The 24126-nt window shown below is 37.9% G+C and overlaps 1 protein-coding gene across 3 annotated transcripts in view; it reads left to right on the forward strand.

The window, feature by feature from the left end:
• LOC139737542 (forkhead box protein N3-like) overlaps positions 1–24126 on the forward strand; it is a 100732-nt gene that overhangs the window by 12089 nt on the left and 64517 nt on the right. Inside the window, exon 1 of one of the 3 annotated variants that reach the window (XM_071648216.1) lies at positions 13727–13744. The exons of 1 other annotated variant lie outside the window; for it this stretch is intronic. The gene's annotated coding sequence lies outside the window, so the exon portion shown is untranslated. Of the gene's footprint in view, positions 1–13726; positions 13745–21597; positions 22196–24126 lie in introns of those variants that run through there. One more of the 3 variants, XM_071648214.1, reaches the window with a different exon arrangement.

The raw sequence follows: 24126 nt of genomic DNA on the forward strand, positions 1-24126 counted from the left end.
TAGATACACACAACTTTGTTATGTTATCATCATTGGCATTAGTTATTGGACAGGAGATGCTGAGAAGCAAGCAATATTGCCTACTTCATTTTCTTCAGACATTACAACATATAGAGTAAAGTGTACATGTTATGATAGGATTCTTCTCCACATTGTTTTTGTTTGCAGCATTGACTACTGTAAAGCCAGAAATGTTTGCGTGCATCAAACTTTCACGAATTTTGCGAGGAGCCAAGATGCACGAAAAGTAAATGGATGCAAAATTGTTTGTCTACACAATGAATTGAATGCCACTGGCAAGTTGCAGAATTTTCATGCTGCAAAAAAAAAAGGCTGTTGGCTCCAATTTTGGAAAGTTTGATGCCTTGAATGTTTAGAACTGGCTTTACAGTATGTGAGAGAACATGATTGCTTCAGGCATGTCACATTGAGCGTGTTTCTACTGAGCGACGAAAATTCGAGGTGATGCCAGCCGATGTGTGGTGATACCGGCCGATGCCGGCCGATACTGGCCGATGCGTGGTGACACCTCGAATTTTTCCTCAGTAGAAACAGATCGGGTAGTGGCCGATGCCGGGTGATGCGAGGTGCTCCGTCGTCCACCCTATTGAGGTGGTCGATGCGTGGTGACGCGAAGGACGATTCTCAGTAGAAACACACCGGGTAGCGAAATTCGTGGTGTATCGGACGTCTAGAATTTCTCCCCGCGCTTTTCAATTGGTTCATCGCACACACTCCTTCGACACGTGTACAAAATACGTGTGTACACACAGCGACCGTGTTCGCAACTTGCTTTGTTTGTACCAACTCGCTTGTGTACGTGTTATAGGCCCTATACGTTACGTTACATGTGAATTGTGGCATTCATCGTCTATTGTTCGCATGATTAACAGCCTAACTTATTGCATTACTAAGCCCTCATCACTTACTTTGATTTTACACCGCGTTACTTAGTATTTCATTTTATATTGTCAGGTAGTGCGCGCATGACCCAATCTGTGACTTAGAAATACCTGACTTCTGGAATCGCCGCATTTGCACGTCACCTTTGCATCACCTCGTATTTTATCGCTCAGTAGAAACAGCTCGACTGGTCGTAAAATACGAGGTGCTGCGTTGGACAAAATTCGTGGCGATGCCAGGGATGTGAGGTGCTCTCAGCAGAAACACGCTCAATGTTAGCTGTGGTCTGCACTCTAGACTATTACTTGGCCATGTAGGAAAGATGTGGTATAGAAAGCAATAGGCTGCTGCCTTTATCTTAATCATGGCATGTTTAAGCACTTTCTTCCTCTTTTCTCATTAGTTCATTCAAAAACAAAAGGGAAAATATATCCAGAAAATATCAGATGAATCAGGCAGGGAAGAGCACAATCAAATTTGAAATGAAAATGATATCGATGAATTCGCACGTCACAAGGACAATTACACGGCCTGCTAGTTCCAGGCATCGCTTTGGATTAATTTCATCCCTGATTAATATTGACCATCATCTTAATGTGTGTTGCTCTCCCTTCCCTCATATGAGGGCCCAGTGTGTTCTGCTCCCCTTCGTTTGGCCTCGCTTGCTCCAAAACAAAATCACAATCGCATCAGTGACCACCATAATCATCATGTGTGATGCAATGTCATCTAAGGAAATGAAGATTTTTTTTTTCTTAACCATGGTGGAAAAGGGTGTACACCAAGATGAGTCAGTCCATGGAAATTCTCCAATTAATGTTTTGTCAACTCCCATTTACGTCCTCTGAGCCAGTAATTAACAGTGTGCATGTACTACGAAGTAAGTAGCCTTTTGCTTAAATGGCAGTTAGAAAACTGCAGTGCTTGGCTATACTTTTAGAGGCAATGGACAATTATATCTAATTGGTGCAAAATTGCTGCCATACAACCTTAATATCAATATAACTGGGGCATTTTATTTGGACAACCGTTACAAGAAAAAATGAAATATTTGATTCTTTTTCAATTTCTTCATTTTTAATTCTGCATCTTACTTCTATATTGAGCCCTGATAAGTCATTGTAGATAATGTTCTGTTGATGGCAGTAACTTTTTGTCCATGGATTCCGGAGACAATGTGTTATTAATGTAGTGTTTATGTATCCTCTGCGATGAGGGCCAGGAACTGGGTGTTTAAAAAGGGTAAAAGGTTTGACTCTGTGGTGGTACAATGTACACCCATATAAGAAAATCAGATACATAGTTCCGTTAGATGGATATTAGATTCTTACATCAAATAACCTCCCAAAAATAACCTCCCAAACATGGTCACACTGTCTAGTATACATTTCATGCTCAAAGCTAGATGCTCACCAACAAAAACAAAATAAAGTCAAAGTTTAGTCTGATAGTGATATGAAATTCTAAATTTTAATATACTTTGTTTGTCTGAAGGAATTGCTCTCTTCTTAAACTTTGTGATTGCTTCCTTTGGACACGGTTGATGTGATGTCATCCCACTGAATTAAAGACCCAGTCAGCATGAGGAAACATGGGCAATCCAATTGAATTGATCTTCATTCGCTGCCCTCTGGGGTACAAAAACCACAAGTAGTGCCCCTTAGTGAATATTGTATGTGCATGGAAACATAGGCTCATTGGTAGCGGTCAACTCCAATTGAGATTCTTCAGTTACGTGTCTAGATATCAATGATAAAGCTGTATAATACAATTCATTACTGGGATTGTCAAATATTTCCAAGCCAGCTAGCCAGTCTCCCCACTCCATGGCATCCCATGCTGCAAGGTCTTTAAAGTACAATGAACACGAAAAATAGCTCGATATTCATAAATAGGGTGAATCATACATTTCTGGAAAGCTTAAGTCTCTAGGAATATGAATAATGTTCAGAAGGTGAAAACGTCTCTAGAACGATGGATAGATGATGTTTTGAGACCCTTTTCTGACCACCAGAACCCGATCTGACAGCGAAATTTCGGGGACCGAAATTATGACATCATGCAAGGAACGAACAAGCCGGCCCTGCACTGATGCGCTGTTGCTACAGTACATAGCGCTGTGGTTCAAAGTGTGAATTCTGCATGATCCGTAGGCACATTTCAGTGAGGTATCTTCCTATAAGAAAGGAGGTACGTGAACTTTGTTTCATATAATTTTGTAGATTTTTACTTATAAAATTGAATCTATCTTGCTTAGAACTAAGAAGAATACAGCTGTCTTTTTAGACTTTTACTTGTGCTTGTGTGCCTTATAGTCTCGACTCTCGAACAGTCGGTACCTGCTAACTCAAGCTAGCACTAGAAGCAGGATGGGGGACGCCGTGCAAAGCACGGCGTCTGGTCGGGCGCGGTCGGGCTAGTAATTCCATTGAAATTTTGCACATCCATCTTCATCTGTAGATCTAACATGGCTCATCTTTTGATGGAGCTAACGTTAGAGATCTAGACTAACATTAGTCCTTCTCCTAGAGTCCTAAAAAAGTGCTTCCAAGACACCCTCTGAACTGTGGAAATTTCAGGATTCTAGCTAAATATATATCAGATTCAGATCCCAGATATGGATAACTCACCTTGGGTTTGGCTCTAGTCGGTAAAAGTGTGTCTGTATGGAGGTAGATCTGTAGATTTAGACTTTAGAGGTCTGCCTACTGCAGAGTTCTACAGTAAACAGTTCCAATACTTTTGTGAGACGTAGGCCCTGCATCTAAAACACACCTTGTGTCCTCAACGGCTTCTGCTGCTAGCTTACTAAGTTAGTGATTGCTGCTGGCGACCGGCGGCCAGCTAAAATATAGCTTTATATGAGCTAGCTACGTGCTCGCTCATAACCCTAGCTGCTCGTGTACACACATGTACTAAGTACTGTATCAGTAACCAAGGAGATGGTAGTGAGAGCGCGTTTACACCGAGCACGGTAACGGCAATCGTCATGATTTTTTGCTATGGTGCGCTAAAGGGAATCATGTCTGGTTCTGTTAAGAAAAATAGTATTTTGGCACAAAATCACCCAAAATGTTATTCTTATGTCAAAATCAACAGCAACAATCAATCACCAGCAGAAGTTTAATTTTGTAACAGAGTTATTAGCGCGGAAGTGATATCTAACAGAACCAGACATGGTTCCTTTTGGCGCACCATAGCAAAACCTGGCCTGTTGCCCGTACCATGCTTGGTGTAAACGCGCCATAACAGTTCAATGCGCGCTGCAGCTGTGAAGTGCACAGATATCAACAGATATCAACATGAACATAAAAAGCAAAACAAAAAAATCTAATCACCGTGCTCGGTCATGGCATTGCCCTTCCTTCCTCTACCTACCCGACTTCGTTGCTGTTGCTCTCAGTGTCATTTGTTACTGCCATCACTCAATTCACCCTCGACATCAAACTCAAAGTCTTTCCGTACAATATAAGGTAAGAATTGGACTTTTAGTGGCTCAGCTGAGAAAGCTGATGCGAAGAAAGACAGGCCAGATATTACATCTGCTCGCCTGGAAATACGTGCTTTATGAATGACGGCCTCCATGTCCCGTTGCACTCGTAAAGGGTTTTGAGCCTTTCGTGACGTCATAATTAAGGGCTCGAAAAAGATGGCTGTTACGGGGCGAAAATCAGTGAAGTTAATTGATCAGTTTTAACTCGTGATTTCTCAATGGCACGAATATCTTTTAATAAGTCATGACAGGGAATAATTTTCAAACTCAAATTTGATTAGCAATTTCAGCTGATGAAAAATATCTTCAATGATATCCTGTACACTTCTATGTAAGAAAGCTGCTACACAAAAGTTAGTTTGTGTAGCAGTGGTGTAAAAATGCATAGCAAATTGCGATGCGATACCAGGAAAATTATTCCCTGCATGATAATATGTTTCAGGAGATATTTCCCTCTGCTTTGATACCTTTTTTCATGTGATTTTCCTAATTTGAATCTCTCATTCATTGTACTTAAAGCAGCTTGTTTGAAACTAGTGTGAGGAGTATGAACACAATGTTGATAGGGTACACAGAAGATGATATTCTGTCATGGTGTGAGGAGTGTTAACACAGCCCTGACAGCGTTGTTAGGGTACACAGAAGATGATATACCGTCATGGATGGCTTGTCCATATTTGGGATGAGCTACCTCGATCCAGCAGCTCCATGTGGAGTCTATCCTAACTGTAGTCTTCTCTTTCCAGACATGTTCATATCACTGCATGGAATTCTCTCATGACAATGTGTATAGTTTGTATCCCCTTCCTCTTCTGCTCATGTAGATAGACCTGGACCCAAGAACATGCACATATTGACTCACAGCCTAAAATGTGAGGTGAAAAAACTATGGAAACCATCAAAACAATGTCTGTGGAGTATCTGTAAGTAGAAATGATGTCAAACATACATGTATAACACTGATAATGTCTGGATATTTATGATGAGATCTAAAGTTAGTTGAACAAGAGATATTTTTGCATCTTGAGTGGATGGGTGTCTGCGAGAGAATATCATGCAGTGCGGGGTTGAAAACAGTTTCAATTTTTCCATCCAGCAATTTTGTTATAAAAACAGGCTCGCAGCCTCAAATGAAAAGTGTGCTGCCCTACCCCACGGGATATCAGCAGTTATCATTTTTCTCTTTTTCCTGCTTTTTACAAATCCCAGTTTGTGTCAAAGCAGAGGGCCGTGGTTGTTGAGGGCAACACCAGTAATGATGTTGTTAACCCTTGGGATGTGTGTGTCTGCCCTGCAATTTGTCAAGGCAGCAAGGGGTCTGGTGTGTGAGAATTCTGCTTCTTTCTACTCCTACATGAGATTGTGGGACACCAACCAGGGAAGAAATAATGCATGTCAGTGCTGACGGAATATTTGTGCACTTTTTCTGCTTGTTATCAGGAATCTGGTACATAAATAGAAATCAGAATTTAAGAAACTATTTTCTTCATGTGCATCAGTACAGTAATATTTCCAAAAGGAAATCTGTGTGAGGAGCTACTCATACTTTTCATGGTCTATACCAGGTACCTACATGTACATTGTTTGTACTTGATTTCTAATAGCTAAGATCCATGCTTGTGGTTGTAACCTGCGTGCTTTGATCAACCATAGAAGCATAAAGCAAGAATGTGACAAAACAGCCATTGTTCTGTTCAGAATCTTTGCCATATGATATTTTAAACAGAAGTATAAAAAAGATAGTGATAAAAAAAAGTGAATTGAGCCAAAATAATGGTGTATGTTGGTTACTGGTAAATATCAAAAGATACCCAGTAATCAAAACTTCCATTTCATAAGGTTGAACTAATTCAACTATTTTCCTTTGATAAAATCTGGGATCAAAATGTAGTTTCATTTAGGGGCCTACATGTACATTTGTTGTACATGGACATCTTAAAACTGGTAATAAGATTCAAGAAATACAAAGGACAGGTTCAACCAAGATGCCATATTGAATGAATCAAATTATTGATTGCCTTTTTTTTTGCTTTTTTTTTAGTGTTTTAAAATAAACAATTTCATAGAGATAAGATTTTATGCAGATGTTTTCAAAGAAGAGAGTTCCATCCTTTCATGTAAAGTCTTTAATTGTCTTTCATTAAGAAACCATTGAAATAGTTCCAAGCTATAATTTTGTATCAATAGCAGATTGTAAATCAGTAGTAGACACAAGGACAGAGTAGTTTTGGAAGCCCATGCCTGTGGTCATGTTACACTGTCAGGTTCAACAGCTTAATACTTCAATCCCTTTCCAGGATCAAAATGCTACTTTACAGTGGCCACTCTTTCTGCTTGCTCATCCCTAGAATTTTATGAATATGTAGTTCGGCAAATTTACAGTACCTCCAATGAATGTTCAGCCGCCAGCTTGGGTGGAAAAATGATGAGAGTTTACTGCACTTCACCTCGGTCCCCAACCCATGCTTGATCAGTAATGCAAGGAATATAGAACCTTAACGCGGAGACGAAATGGCAGCTAATGGTGAATATGTGGTTGCTAGGCTGCGCGTGGTCCCCGGTAGCTTTCTATAAATCATATATGGGATCTCTTAATGAACCAGAGCGTCCTCATTTTTTTTCTTTATCTAGATTTAGTTAATGCCACATCCATTAGTTCATTCCAATGTGTAATTTTTCTGTAATGGTTCTTGTATAATAAGCATATTTTCTCATTTTGTTGGTGTATCAAAACCAGGTTGAGTTTTGTTTATGCTCTAAATGAATGAGACCAACAAAAGTGGATGAGGTGATTATTCAGGGCTAATGATGGATGCGGAGACAGTAATTGGCTGTTTCCAAAGTTGCCATGGTGGTAGAATGGAACATTTACTGGTTGCTTCCTTGTTGTGACATGTACACACTATACATGCACATTGTACCAACAGACTTTCTATAGTAAGGTTCTTTATTATGTGCCATCCTCCTTTTGTGCACAGTCCAAAGGTTGTTGTTATCTTTTTTATTAATGTAAAGGTTACAGAGATCCCAATTCATGTAGTGAAGATACTTTCACAAAAGTCAAATATGTTTTAGAGAATATAGTAGTTGTAATTGGAATAGCAGTTGTATAGTAAGTTATCATGACAGAAGTATAAGTTAATATGGTTGCTGTATTATTTTTTTTATTATCATTTGTATATTTTCTTCATTTCATTATTTAGAAAACTGTCATAACTTCTATTTCTTAGATTTGTAGAGAAAATTCGAATGACAAAGTCACAGTGTCTTTCTGTCGATTCATGCGTGGTGTAGCACAAAGACCTTCTTTCACAGGATGAGTTGTAGCCAGGTATGGAGGAGAGATTATGAAGCTAGCTACACAGTGAGGCGAGAAAAAAAAGATGTTGCTTGAGGCTATGTATCTGGATGTATCATGCGTGTAGACCTGCGTGTACATTTGTGTGTGCATTTTATAATGCAATTTGCCCCCAGCTCTGTGGTCTGGGCAGGTCAGGTGACCTGTACTTTTAGCTGGAGCAGAGACAGGGAAGAAAAATGGGAAACATAATTTATTCATTGTTAGAACGTCTTGCATAGCTGATTTGCTTGTCCCATATATTAGAGTGGGCTTGTTTTATGAAGGGTCCTGCAGTTGTAGTGGGAGGAATATCTTGCTAAAATAAATGTGTTAGTATATTTCTGTAACTTTGGAGGATGGTAAATTGCAAAAAAAGAAAAGAAAAGCAGATGAAATTGAGACTATTGTGATCAAAATTTTATGTAATGATCAAAGAAACAAGTTATGATATAACCTCTTAATCAGTCAAGTCTCCAGGTGGTATGTTTAGGGAGCGAAGGAAATTATTGTGGACAATAGAGATTTGTCAGCAAGATTGTGTGAAGAATCAACAGAAGTAGGCTCAAGTCGAATGTGAAGTGGAGAGTAAATGTGTAATTCAATTGTCACAAAGAAGTTAGTCATGGTTGTTACCATGGAAATGTGTATGGTCACCATGGTGACTCACTACTCAGGAAGATTTGTGAGTCATGTGGGATCTAGACCTTTGAATTTTGATAGTCTGAGTGCAAACAGCAGAAAATTGTCAGTACTGACCTATACTTTGCAATGAGTGTCTTATTGCCTGTATGCCTTTTAAAGGGTGGAACAAAAAGTGATGTATGCAGGTGTGATGATTAGTATTTAACATACGCAGCATGTTTGGCCTTTGTACATGCCTGAAGCATGCCAAGAAACTCTGGCCATCTATTCCTGTAACTTGACCATGTGCAATGTCAGTGTTCATGTGATGCCAAAAATGATGGGAATAAACCATGGCTCACAAAACTATTGAATGTCTTTTGAAAGGTTCACCTCAATATATAGATGAATTACATATTTGATAACAAAAAGCACAATGAATAGAATCATTTTACCTCATTGAAATATATGTTTGCTAGTTATGGTGACAAGCCATATATATTTTGCAGGAATTTGATTGGAATAAAAATAGACACAGTATTAATGGAAATCTCATTTTTAAGACTCTACCGCCAGTATCATTGTGTCTAGGGAGTGTCTGCTAATGGGTGTCAAGGAACAACTCTTGCAAAGCAGCTTTTAGGTAAAGACAGATTTAAAATAATCAAACTAAAGTGTGCTAGTAGCTGTTTTTTCTTCTTTATTTGTTGCATTTGAAGAAGTTTTGATGAGCAACATTTGTGTGTGTGTTTCTTTTTTAGAAAAAAAAAATCCAACAACCTTGAAATACCAGGAGCGAGCTTTAGGGTATTAGCAACAAGTTTGTCATTCTTTTCTTTCACGATTTGAATATTTTCGTATTTGGTTTGTCACTAGGCTTTTCTGGATCCACTGTGTTTACCAAACTCAGTTCCAACTCTTGAATTTCCACCTGTGCTTCTGAACTGCAAATTAAGTACATGTAAAATCACCATAGCTCAGCATGGTAGAGCAGAGGTGAAATGATAATACAGTAGTAGTGCCTGTTCCTGATACAAGTTTATTATACTATATGTAGGCCTATACAATAATTACATGCTCTTAGTAATTTCATTTCTTAAAAGCTCAGTTATACAAAGTATGATAAGTATCTCAACAGAGTGAACACATGGGCTGTGAACCAGATGAATTCATGTCTCTTCTCAAATTAGCGGCCTTTTCTCAAATCTTGGCAAATTATGCAGCTTAGATGTAAAGCGCGGACAAGGCTTTCTCTCCTAATGGATGTGAATTGTTTGACAACCGCAAATCGAGATTTAACAAAAATGTGAGTATTGACTTCCTGTATGGATGACATTGGCTGATGTCCATTGTGTCGATAGTAGTGAAAGAAAGTTCACTTTGCCTTGAGGAAGACTCCTTCTCCCCTCACCATAGCCATGTCAAACACATTATTTATTGAATACCTTCATGTGGGCACTGTTACCCTGTGAATAGGGACAAAGTTTACTTTCATTTCAGAGAGGGTGACAATAAGACACCAATCTGACAATTGAGCGGAAAGTGAAGTGCCCTCAGAATTTCAGCTGTTGGTTTCAAGCAAACAAAGCACCAAAGGTTGGGCCGCCAAAAGCCTTGTTGGTATTAGTTCTTGTGCTTATCCTGGAGTACTAGCAGATTAAAGGCGAGTGTGAATGGAAAGGAAGAAATAAGTTAAAAGTCCTATATCCCTGTGGTATATCATAAGTTCAGAACTGGTACTGAATCAATCCATTGTGGCTTGTGTTTGATACACTTGACACTGTGGATGTGTGAAGTGGCATTGGCATTATAGGGTCAGGGCAAAGTTGAAAGCCCAAATTCTTATTGATGGATTTAAATAGAAGTTGCCTAATATGATGTGAAAGAGAGATTATAGAAGAATAAGGATATGTTTCAAAGTTTGTCATAGTGTATTGGGGGAGTGCATTAGGGGAGTGCATTGGGGCTAAAGGCTCAGTCAAATGTTTTGACCAGTACAGGGGATATACACTTGTAAGTGACATTCTAGGTCATGCAACTCATTCAGATTACAACTTTATATACCTTTACGAAGTGCCAAGCAAGACTGATTTCCAGTTGAAAGGTGTACATCTCATTGGTTACTCTCTCTTCTAGTACATTCCAACCATAAGAAAGAATCCTGAACCAAATACATTTGTATTCTAAGATACTGCTGTAAGTTGTTGACTGAATATGCCACTGTAATGTTCCATATGACGTATTTTGAGTGTCTGTATACATCATGTTATTGCTGCAATGGTGGTCTTACACTACAGGTTATGTGTTCATTTAACCCGTTGAAGACTTGTCCTGAGTACACTTGGATAGGTGCCTGTGGAGAACGTGTGTTAAAGCAAAATCAGCCCGTCCTCAATGGGTTAATGCATAACGGCTTGTTCTGGAGATGAGCAACTCTGTTCTTACTCTTAGTCTCAAGAAAATGAATTTCAAAGCGAGACACAGCTAGCAGCCAGGATATATAACCGTGAGGACGCAGGCCACTGAGGGGAGTGTCTTAACTACATGCACGCAAAGACCAAGCAGATGGGGCATACTTTATAATCTTGTTAATTTTGGGAGTGGTCGAAGAGCGGCAGCTCTAGATTGAATTATGGCTGGTTTTTCGGTAGATGCTTTGAATAATGAAAGTGTTTATGATAAAACTTTAATACAATTTAAGGTCATTTTTATTCAAAATCTGGCCTGATATGCTCAAATATCAGAAGATATGTTTGGGACCAGGAAAATCATTCCAAAAGAAACCCCCTCCCCCCCCCCCAAAAAAAAAAAAAAAAAAAAAAATATATATATATATATATATATATATATAAAATCCTTGTAAAGACCCGAGCTAATGCTATGAGAAAATAGGAATAAAATTTAAACATACACACAGTTCACATTACAATGAAATTGCAGCTTGTTGCAGCAAAATAAAATGCTGTTAATAGAAACATGTATTCTATGCCCAAATCACCTTGTTTCAGTGAATTCAGTATTTAAATAAGATGTAATATAAACAGTTTTTTATAAACACCAGTAAGCCATGGAAAAATCAAGCACATACAGTGTACCAAGCATGCATTTTCATCATTTTGCTGTGTTTCAGGATTGTATCACCTGTAGGCATTTACTTTGTAGACAGTCAGAGGCAGGAGAAAATTCTTGCAATGTTTTATTCAAACTACCAATCCATTTTGGACAATTGGTATTTCTTGTTTAGATCTCCCAAGCAATGTTGACTGATCCCAGTCTGCTTTTCTTTGGATTTAGGTTATTCTTTGCTGCCCAGGGATGACAGCAAAATGACTTCCTGTTAATAATCACCATGGTAACAGCTAACACACTGTAAATTGTTCAGAGCAGTGGCTTCTAAAATGAAACTTTGAATTATCACGTTTAGGTATGGGAGTACAAAATTGCCGTACTACGTAGAAAAACTACCATTGAGGGATTGATTTTTACAGCTAACCCGATAACTTCACATTTGGAATAAAAGATTGGTATGAAATGTTTCATTATTTTTCATTGCATAATTACATTGTTATGATGTATGCATGTATCACATGGAAGTATACAGTAGCAATTTGGCCAACAATTGCCTTGCTTGCTTTGGAAATGAATGGAGTGAAAGAGGCAAGAGAGAAGTGAAGCCAAGGCACTGGAGGTTTATTAAAGGGATTGTGAAATGACAGTTATGAGGTAGCATCCTGACAAGATGGCTGTGTACAGACATCCCTTCATCCATGTCATCATTCCTCCTAACTGACTGCATTGTCACCTGAGGAGAATATGAAACTGTGAACTCTGTGTGAGATGTAGCATGGGATAGGCTCATTTCCCCATCACTACGTTTATTCAGTGTGCCAGCTGCACAAATACCTTCTCTGTGTACATTCCCTTCCCTCACACACTTCATGTAGAGTCCATTCCAAGTCCACCTTCAGAAGGAGTCTGAAAGGAGTGACTGAGGGGATGGAATTCCTCCTTCTAGAGGAAAAAAAAATCAGATGATTAAAGTGCTAAATTTTTAAATCATATACAGGATGTTATTTGTACGTCAAATCTACTATCTACAATATGGCATGCTTCTTTTGGAACAACAAAAGTAATCAAGGTCTACCTTTTTGTGCAGTGCAAAGACAAAATGTTTACCAGTACAAGTCAAAGGGGCAAATATATTTAATCTATATGTAATTTAGATAGTTGAAAATAGAATGACTAGTTTGATGACTGATTATCTTGGCAAATATTGCATTGTCACATTCATCATCAATCCCTTCTCAAGCTTAAGTTAAAAACTTATAAGGGGGAATTTTATGAAAAACATTTTGCTATCTTTGTAAGATATAGACATGTAGTTATGCATACTTGCTAAATCGTAGTATATTATGATGATTTTACTCTCTGTATAAACTGAATAGATCTTAATGGTGCTATGGATATTTAGCAGTTTTATCACTAGTATCAGAGCCTTTCTGTGTAGAAATTTTGTATGTCACATACATGGTATTTCATGTTAGCAAGTATGAGTTCTGAAGCCACAATGCACTAAAGCTAGTTACCTTCCATTTTAACTTGTCAAGTTCTTAAAGTACCTGCCTTGTGTATGGAAAGAGTTAAGATATCTTCCATTCCTGCAGAAAGTTGTCAATGTACAAGGTTCTTTCTCCTTTGTCCATCAGTGCTTCCCTAGTATGATTCTAGACTACACATCCCTGACCTATCCCATGTAGAGATCCTCCCCCCCCCCCCCACACACACATACACATAGAGAGAAATGGCCAGACATCAACCAGCGTCAACATGGAGCCTGCTGTTCCCATTATCTTTTTTTTTTCCTTTGCTCGGCTACATCTCGGGGGAAGAGCTTCCTTCGTGCATGCTCATTTTGTGCAGCCTCTGCTGCCTGGCTCCAGAGGTGAATCACTCTTCTCCCCTCTCCTTCTCTTCCCTGTTGGATGCGTAGTCATGACAACTGGCATTGCGTCGTCATCTAGGCAGCATCATCTCATCCTCCAGCTTTGCTCGCTAGCTCGCTTGCCCCATCTTCTTTCTCCGTCAGCCTCTCTCTCTCCTCCTTGAACATCTCCTGAGTAGTGCGGTAGCTCTTTGCTTGATGAAGACCCAAGATTATCGTTCGACGTTGGAAGGGTCGAGATGCGATGTGCATATGGCTGTGATGTATTGCATGAGAAGTTGCACTTGAGCAAACAGCTTTCTTCTCTTGTCGGATAGTGCTTCGCAGCTGATGATCTTGTGTCTCCTCTCTCCCTGTTAATTAAAGGGTCTATGAGATGTTTTTATGACAGCTGAAAGACTCGCCAAAGAAGACTTAGGATGGAAGGAGACAGCTTGATATTCAGGTAGTAGAATGTTGTAATGTAGTGCTGTGAAAAGGTGTTGTATTGCTGTCTGTGTGTGGTTGAATATCCTGTGTGATCATTCATGGAGATAATACCTTGGAGAATTTTTCGTTCATTTTGAGCTTTGCTGATTCAGTATTGATGTGTGTAATACTGAACCAACATTTGTCACTTTCTATGATATTATATAAGTTATGTTTAGGCCTATATTGCTGGTAGAATGACCATGTACTCACAAAGCTAGTAATTTCTGATCAACATAGAGCTTTACAACCAATGGGTGTTTTTTTTTTTTTTAAATCTGATATTGTTGTGTTATGATGTAGATGGAGTGTATTCCAGTTTATTAACATGAATAGAATAATTTAGATAGATTCCAAAATCCTGTCATAATATATCACAGTTTAAAATATGAATGGTCCTGGGGCCCGTTGCATAAAGGTTACAATTATGGTAACTTTGCCATCCAATGGTAACTACCATGGCAACAATACTCAAAATCAATCAAAATCAAGAATTCCATGGAAGTTGCCATTGGCTGACAAAGTTACCATAATAGTAACTTTTATGCAACGGGCCCCTGGACTGACCTCTAAATTTCAGAACTTTTATGAATAAGCTGATAGCTGGTATAACTTTCATTTGTTTAAAGTGAGTGTGCATACATCAATACTTTGTGTGTCTCGTATCGTCAAGTAGCAATGTACTTTGAGCAAACTGCAATAACTGCGTTGAATATGTGTGTTGTCGGTTCATATGCCTGCAATTCACTGCTTCTTAGTGGTCCTATCACCTTACTGGGTCAACAGAGCGCTGCTTCACACACTGGTCAATAGTTCTGCTTCTCTCTTCTCTCCTAAAGTCCCTTCGTTTCCTCTTCATTCTCATTCCCACTCCATCTCCCTCATTCATTTAATACCTTTAGAGGCAGCCATTGAGTAGACTGGGTAGATACAAGAGTACATTCTCTGCACACACTGTGAGTGAACATAGCTGTTGGTGATTAGACTTATTCTGGCCATTATGTGAAAGATTCCGGAAGTAAGTAATTTCAAAAGTGCTTGAAATCAAAATATGTTCATTTCTGTACAGGCAAATATTGTTGTATACCGCATAACACTATAGATCTGGGTACTGATTTGGTCAAGCACCCTTAATGCATGCATGTTTATGATTTCCATTTAATTTGACAAAAGACAGGAGTACAAACATGTTTTAGTAAATGAAAGGCACAAATGTTTCACATATTTTTATCATTATTATTATTTTTTTTTTTTTTTTGCTGCATGGAAAATTAAATGCTGTTAAGATGTGAGTAGAATTTGTGTATCATGGTGGCTATGCACTGTGCTGAATATGTGTACAGAGTTTGATTTGAATGAAATGTCATTCACATCAGAGAATTTTGATGAATTATCCGCATGAATTCCTGATAAATGATCCTGGAATTTCGATTTATATTATAGAGATAAACTGAGTTGAATGTGTGAATATGGTCAAGGGAAAGTCATCCATTTTCCCAGCCATAGCATGTGGGTGAGAAGAGCCCATTATGAAAGTGATTATTTTTGATTTTCTGTCATTTTCACATTTACTGCAATGCATCATCCTGCAGCCAAAGAGAGCCTGAGAACAAGAATTGAGGATGAAGAAATTTTCTGTCTTGTAGTAATCATGTTGACTTTCTCTTGCAAGCTGACCTTCAAGTCCTATGTTATCATGGCAAAGAGACATTGGAAGAAAGAGGGATTCTTGAGAGATACAGACTGTGGACTTTGATAGGCCATCACTCCAGTGTCAACAGATTTTCATACCCATCATGAGTTGTCCTTAGTAACTGGAGAATGCTGGCTGGTCGTCCTGGCGACACACCCCATCAAATTTCAATCACACTTTTCCCTCTCAAGGTTTGTCATGATGGTATCATGGAGAGGTAAAAGGCTAAGATTTACATAGTTTGTCTGATAGATTACCAGCTATTGAAACTAGCCCCCCCCCCCCATTTTTTCCCTTCAGTTTATCACCATCATGGTTGCACATTGTCCATGTCATGTTCCCATCTCTTTGCTGAGAATGGTGCATACCCTTAATACTGTGGTTTCTTTATTTTTCTTTTTTTGTGCGGGGTTAGGACACGATTGTCAGATTGTGTTTGATGAGGAGTGTAGGGACAAACAGAGTTGTCAAATTTGTCCGTGACTTGCCTCGGGCCTTGCAGGGAGAATGGGAGCATGCTCCTCCGTCATCAGCATAGCAATTACGGGAGGGGTAGGCATCGCCATGCACCACAAGCCACTGGGACGTCGTCGTCTTCTATCGCTCCATGCTTGGCTGTATTTACTCCTTGCTATCAGCTGGTCTGTCTAGAATAGACCCTCTTGAAATTTACTCATTGCCTTACAGCAATGTTGCATAGAATGCCCTCTCTCTCTCCCACTACTAGAGCTGCCCTTTGTCAGTGCCTCCTTTAAGAACAGTAATGTATTTGATACCTCAGTCCAGTCATAGAAAGAGCAAATGAATATTTCAAGTGAAAGGTCTGGGTAAAACAGACTAGTTACAACATTTGATGTGGGTACAGGGAGAGTTTTTGTGATATTTGAATGTAGTTATAGATTCTTGTTTGCATATTGTTTAATCTTTTATTAATGGCTCTCCTTCAATTGAGGTCAGGCATGATAGAGTATTGATGGGGAAGGCAAACAGAGAAGAAGAGATAGGAGACTTATGAGTGCCTTGAAGGAGAAACAAGATGAATCCTGAGTGAGTTAGTGAAGTTTGCATCTTATCAGTCTCTCTGTGTTCTCCTCAACTAACATGTATTAACACACCTACAAGATAGGTCCATATTTCTTTGGAAAAAAAATGTGGCAGCTAAGAATACAAATTGATGCATTTGAACTCTATTGAGTTGATGTTTAACAAAGAATTTTTACTTACATACCATACATATCACCTAAGAAATGTACAATACAATGTATTACTCGTGCATTATTTCGTAACAACCCATTTTATGAACACATTTGACTTCAATGATATTCTTAGTGTATTCCATTCTCATTTAAGAGGTTGTGACTGTTTTAAAAAGAACAATATTGAAGTCAAAATAGGTTCTTTTATTGTATTCTGTAACTTACTGACATTTTCTTTAAAAAGTTTTAAACTAGGTATGAGCATAGTGCCGTACTGCAGTGCTAACCAAAATGTGTATTGAGGGCTAATATATTTTTTTTCTTTGTCTGTGTACAATTCCAAGAATGATAATTGAAACATGAAATAGTGCTGCAGATTGGAAAATAATTTGCACACACATACACCACACACATTCAGAAATAATGAATTGAAGGAATGAATTAAAAAAAATGAGAAGAATTCCTTGTGGGTGCTACTATTCTGTTGTGTACATTATACAGTGGCGGATCCAGAGGGGAGCGCACCGGGCGCGCGCCCCCTCTTTACTTATGATTAAAACAAAAGAAATACATGTAAAAGGAAAAAAATGGGAGGGGGGCTGCGTGCGCCCCCTTTTAATTTTGCAAAGGCGCCTCCCCTTTACAGAATTCCTGGATCTGCCCCTGTTATATAGATAATGAGTGGTAGAGATGGCAACTAAATTAATGCTAATGAGGAACTTTGAACCTCCCAAAACTAGCAATTTATTTAAAGGTTAGAACATTCATGTTTATTTTCATAAGTAATTACAAAAGTCATCAGGTGTTGTGGCAGTATAGATTTGTCAAAGTACTTTAAAGAACAACTAATAATAACTTTTAAGTTTCCAAGGTGGCCATTTTGCAGCATGCAGGTGTTTTAGTAGCAGCTTAAAATCTTTCTATTAATTACACTAAAAAATACCATGGTTCTGGTGTTTACATCATTTATGATATGTTTATAGCAAAATATTCTCCCTTGGTAGAACATCACAAATATCCAATGTCATGTCAATATAGTTATCTGATAGCCTATTATACTGGCATTTGATTAACCCATGACATATTTTAGTGTCTTGTTTCATTGAAAAATGAAGTGCTCCAGATACATAACATACCATTCCCCCCTGCGTGTATGCAGGGAAGAGCTTTGTGGAAACTGCTGTAAGGTGTCTATACAATGTAGCTCAAGCTTCATTCAGTCTTCTGCACATATACTGTTCTGCATATACAAGGCATACTTTTCAGATAGCCCAAGGCTAAACATTTTAAACTGATATGGAAATAATGACAAGCTTACAATAGACATTGAGGGATAACTTCACAATGTAGCAGTGTGTAATATTTGCAAATAGCTCCTTTGTAAGTTATAAAATTGGATCTGATAGGACTGTTTTGATATTTGTAGGAAATTTTGACCAATGGGGAATTTTGCATTGAAACCTTGTGGTTATAACTGCAGTGATATACCTTGCATCTAAAGAGTAAGGATTGTGGCAGTCATTCTATGATTTTCTTCCAAAATGTCATATCTACATTGACTCATAATGGTTTCAACCATTTGTATAATTCATGCAGCATTGTAAATCACATCCCTGCTAGTGTTACTTACATAAAGTGTTCATAATTTTTGTATCATGCCAAGATTTGAATTCTGAAGTCTGGTCTCTTCGTGACCACTTTTTTTTGTCACTTCTCCCCTTCATCTTATGTCTTTAATGTCTTCATTAAAGCTACATGTAGTACTCATGCTGACAAAGTTTGTTGTACAGACTCACACGCTGCTACATTGTAGTTTCATTTTCGATATGTGTACATGCACCTTGCACAACCTATAATTGTGTACATGTACAGTGCATATTGTACAAGTACTGCGCATATCACACACACTAAAAAGAGCGATGGCAACTAGATTAACTGTAGCCATGGTTACCAAACTGAAATGACGGAAAGTTGCTGGCTACCAGCAGACCCTTTCCGATGACACACTATGATCGAGCAATGTAACAAAGCTTGTGATTGGCTAGTAAGAGTTTGCACCCCAAGCCTTGAAAGGTGACGTAATGTGCTAAACAGATGTTAGGCAACAGGGGAGAATGTATGTGTTTATGCATAGAGTATGGCTTTATTTCTTTCTGTTTTTTGATGCCATGGGAAAGTGAATTGAGATGAAATCTACACTATTCCCAATTATGATACTGTATGAACCTTGCATCAGGACTTTGATCACCGAGAGAGAATTCAAACATTGTAAACTTATGCCAGTAAAACAATATTGATGGAAAAGTGGAAATTACAATTCCCTGGGTGCCTCTGAGGAGTCTAGTAAGATAAATAGTATGGTTTTCTTTCATCCGGACAGTGAGATGAGTATTTGTGAAGTTTGGGTTTTTTTTTTTGTTGTTGTTGTTGTTGTTGTTGTTGTTGTTGTTGTTGTTGAATGTTGCAGGCAATGGGATTGCCATCATTCAAAATAATTTTTCCATATGATGAAATTGTATATTATCAATCTTAACAATATATTTTGCAAATAAAAAGTACTTGTGGATGATTGTTCCACTGTGTTGTTTTATTCAGATGTGAAGGAAACTTGCAGAAGATGAAGAAATGGAATGATTAGATATCATTCTTGGTATTGACATATTAAAGAAAAAACACTGTTTATTTGCCAGGGAATGGGGCAAGATTGTGTATGAAAATAAATTCAAACAAATAAAATACAATGAAAAAATCCCCACACTCAAGACACAGTCAAGGGGTTTGTGTGGAAAGAGTTAATAGTGAAGCAGTGGATGGCTCATGTTGTAATGTAGCTTATCATACCCATGGGAGTATTATGATAATCTTTTGCTTGTCCTGCAGCAGGAAGATAAAACTTGATATTCTTTCCATGACAGAGAGAAGGGCTGACCCTGGGTTACTGGGGTCAATCACTTTCACATGTGACTTCAGTCTGTGCTCGCTTTTTCCATTTGCCATAGAGTGCATACTGGTGCGCTGATTTCCTGTGTGAAAAAAAAACCAGTGTTACCAGGATAAACTTAATTCAGCCATATGTGGCATGTTCCAAATGCATATAAAGCACATAACAGACAAGTTACAGCAAAGTACAAAGATTACACATGTGCAGGGTTTGTATATGGGTAAGATCTCATGGACCATTTGCTTGTTTGAGCAATACACATTTAACTCATGATATTATACAGTGTACTAATAGGCCTACATATTTGGAGGATAGTGGCCCAAATTCACAAGGTACAGTAGTTTGAATTTTATCCATGGATTATGCACATTTTAATTGCTTCAATGCACATTGGGTATAGTAACAGTTGATAGAGTGTATATTGTACTTATTTATCCATTTTTTAATGTAGTAGGGATGTTGTGGTACATGTATGCACAAGTGGTGGTTCTCTGTAAGTTTCTTATTTTTATGGATATCCGATATGTGTCTTTATGTATACTTTTTTGTTGTCTGTGTTTTTTATTCGTATAAACTACACACATATACATGCAATGTATTTATATGAATAGCTTCATATGATATTACAGAACCAAATTCAAACAAACAGGCTGTAATGAGTGGAGACAGGTTGACCAGGAAGTATTGCACTAGATGCTTTTCAGTGTATAGGGAAGTAAACCATCAGGGTATCATTGTTGATTGCATGACAAAGATAAAATGGTGATTGGTTTTTATGACACAGGCTTCTGTATGGCCTAGAGTGTGAAATCTAAACTTCCATTAAGTTCAGTGGTATTTTTAGTACCTTCTGCACATGAGAATGATAGACTGAAGAAAGTAAGAGGTTTAAAGTACAAAAGATTTTAAGTATATGACTATTAGTCATGTGTGAGCATTTTCTAACAGAATGTTGGAACTTATAAACTTGTAAAGACATGCTTAGACAAGTTTTTACCCTTGAAAGTATAAAATACACTCATTCAGGATTGGTGGAGTGATGTCTCCGATATACAAACAAGCACTATATCGTTAGACCCTCTTTTAACTGATGTTTGATGGTATGGATTTAGTCTGTTTGTAGGAGTAGGACATATGGAATGCAGCAATAATTTAGCAAAACAAAGTTTTTATTTCTTCAGATGATGAAAGATTGATTGGTTTTAAAAAGACAAAAGAGTAGTCGTCAAGTAGCACAGTATTAATGCAATATTGAAGCATACACTGTTGGTAAAAAATCAGATTTTAGCTAAGCCCCCAAATTTCATCTTACATTTTTCATCAGAACTTGGCATACTTGTACATGCTAAATTATGAAGATTATTTCCCTCAAATGACAGACAAATGAAGCCTATATGGAAGATCCGAAATTAACTGATGTTCTGTTTGAATGCTTTTCGTCTCTCTTTTTCAAGGGATCAATTTTTTCAAGGGACTTTCGTGTATAATTTGTTTGTCTACCACATTGGGCATTATGTCTCTACAACTTGGCACCTACATTGTTGTATACCTTGAAGTTATACCAGGGAAAGGGGAAAAAATATTGAATTATAACTGATAACAAATATAGTGCTAATATTGAATTATAACTGATAGCAAATATAGTGCTAATAGCATATATATTATAGTGCATGCTAATTTCATGACAGTTATTTTGTCTCAAGATGTGTTTTTAGTTTATATTTGTAAGATTTACTAGAGATTGCTGTGAGCTGTAAATGAGCTCAAGCTGATATCAGCTGTGAATCTACTCTTTGTAAAATTGAGATACATTGTAAATGAGGATTCATCCTACATTCTGGAGCAGGTCTTGTTGTAAAGAGACCTGTTATCCTTGGGTGATCCCACAATAAACAGGCCCATGATTGGTTATGACGAAAGTGGACTAAAATGAAATAAAAGATCAAGGGTTTGTGTGGGAAGAGTGTCCACGTGCCATGACCACCAGTTTTTGACCAGTGAGCTAGAGACAAAAGCCTGCATAGACTGCAAAAACAGATAAGACTGGCTGAGTGTCTGTTTCCTTCAGTCCCACGTGTGTGAGCTATGAAGTTATGTAGATGTGCTGTTGTTTGTGTGTGTCTCAGTAGTGGATGCAAACAGCCAATCACAACATCCGACACAAAATCTTGTCCTGAGAGTGCTAGTGTAGTAAGAATCTCATATGACTCATGAGGGAGCTAAGGCGGCATGGCTACAGTTCACATGACGGTCCAAGCAGCCCCCATTACTCCTAGCGACTTCTGCTCCGATCCCCCATCTTACTCCGGTTTCATACAACTCTCGGGGGTTTGCTCCCCACGCGCCTTCTTCCTCTCATGCATATTTAGCCTCAGAAAGGATATAACTCATTGTCTGCCCTATCAACGCTGAGTCAAAACTTTTTTTACGTGGTACAATCAGGAAATAACGCTTTTCTCTATCGCGTTCCTGTTTCACTGAGTGGTGCATTGCATTGTGGATCTCTCATCCTGTTGGATCTTTAATGTCGGACTAAATTCAAGCTCTTTACGGATTTATATTATTGATAATTCAAAAATGGTTCATATCACTTCAAAGGTAAGGCTTTGTCAGATTGAGACATTAATTTACTGATATTAGTAAAGCCCATAATTACAAGAGAATATGTAACTCAACAATAGATACAGTGTGCTTGTGCTGCTGTGTGTTGCCAGAGATCTGTAGTAATTTTATTGCACTGAGGCTAAGCCCATGCGGCTGTGTAGTACAGTAATATGTATAGACTGTGTTAATTACATAGTCACAACCATCTACGTCATTCATTCCTAACAGTGAAGAGAAGGAATTAAAATTTTACAGCCAGATTTCATACTTTTTTTTTTATAAGCTGATAATGACTTTTCTGTGCCCTTATTTACCAGCTAATAAGTTCCCATGCTATCAATGTCCTTTGTGTGTAAAGTAAAGATAAGATATTTGGATATCGATGTTTGTTTCTTACCCTCACAGAGAGATAGGAATTGAGCAGATGGTTGTGTCCCATAGGTAGTACAGTGAAATGCAAAACTCAGATAAGATAGTAATCATTCACTCATTAGGTAATTAATGTTTATAGATAAATGAATTCTGGTGCTTAGTGGCAATATTAGGAAATATAAATTTCATTCTCTATCACTGAATATACAATTTACACAAATGAATGTGTCTGTCCTCTGAAATGTATTTCAGAGTGTACTCATAAAAAGTTACCATGATATTGTTATACACTGTTTACAATACATGCGTTTCTGTAGTCTACATTAACTCAAGCACAAATAATATTTACAGTGCATTGTATGTCCATGGTGTTCATGCTTTGAAAGTGTTTGATGATTTGTATGTTGTACTGTACAGAGTTTGTATATTTTCTGTACATTCTTCGAGTATCAATATATTAAGATAAAGATGTAGGCCTACTTCCACATTGAATCATTACTATGAAAACTGTTCAAATTTGATTGATACAATGTACCTCTTTGAGGAAATGTGTCATGATGGATCTGTGTACGGTTTTAACCAGGTATTACATTGTACACATACAGTGTATAACATACACATAACACAATGCACACATAACACACAGTAAATAAGGCCTATTTTGATGGTGTAGCTCAGTGTAATTGTGGTGCATATGAAAATCTGGCAATATTTGACCAATTTCTGTATAAATCTGCACTAACTGTGATTTGTTTATTTTCTCCATTCAAGACTTCTTTATTATGTTGTACTTATAGCAGCATTAGAAATTGTGAATAAGTTTAGTCCACTCCTGTTCATATCATTTTTTCCATGACTCACTGCAAGTATAATCTACATTCAAGATAAAAGTTATAAATGTCAGTTTTAGAATAATGCAGTAAGCCTACATGTATACGCACTTATCTTTAAATAGTGATGGTGAATTCTGTAATCTGATTGGTCAATCAACCATGCAATAGGGCCTATATCCTGTATTACGTGAATATACGGTCTTTTACCCCCATTGTGTTTTGTGTTTCGCATTGTTCATGTTGTTCATTTGCACACATCACAGCTGCGCACACTTGAACTAGCTAGCAGCACTGTACGTACTGCAGCAGTTAATTTATATCACAGATAGACAAGAGAGCACAAGTGAACTGTATCTGATGGACCAAAGTTTCTGAAATATGAATTAGGAGTCATTTATGTTCCCAGTGATAATTTACCAATGAGATTACACTGAAATTCAAAATTGTTGCCTCCTGCTTGTTCATACAATGTACATGAACAAGCAAGGGGTTACAAATGATATTTCTTACCAATATGATGTATTTACCTACACATCTGTATATATTCTGCTTCAACGACTATTGGTCAGCAGCCTCACAGGAGAAGGTAGGCCTATGTAGATGGATATCAATAAAATCACCAGGGACCCGTTGCATAAAAGTTACTATTATGGTAACTTTGCCATCTAGTGGTAACTACCATGGCAACAATACCCAACAACCAATCAAAATCAAGAATTC

The sequence above is a fragment of the Diadema antillarum genome, unplaced genomic scaffold (assembly GCF_040938485.1).
Source record: "Diadema antillarum isolate AM-2024a unplaced genomic scaffold, OU_Dant_1.0 seq00000696_RagTag, whole genome shotgun sequence".
Lineage (NCBI taxonomy): Eukaryota > Metazoa > Echinodermata > Echinoidea > Diadematoida > Diadematidae > Diadema > Diadema antillarum.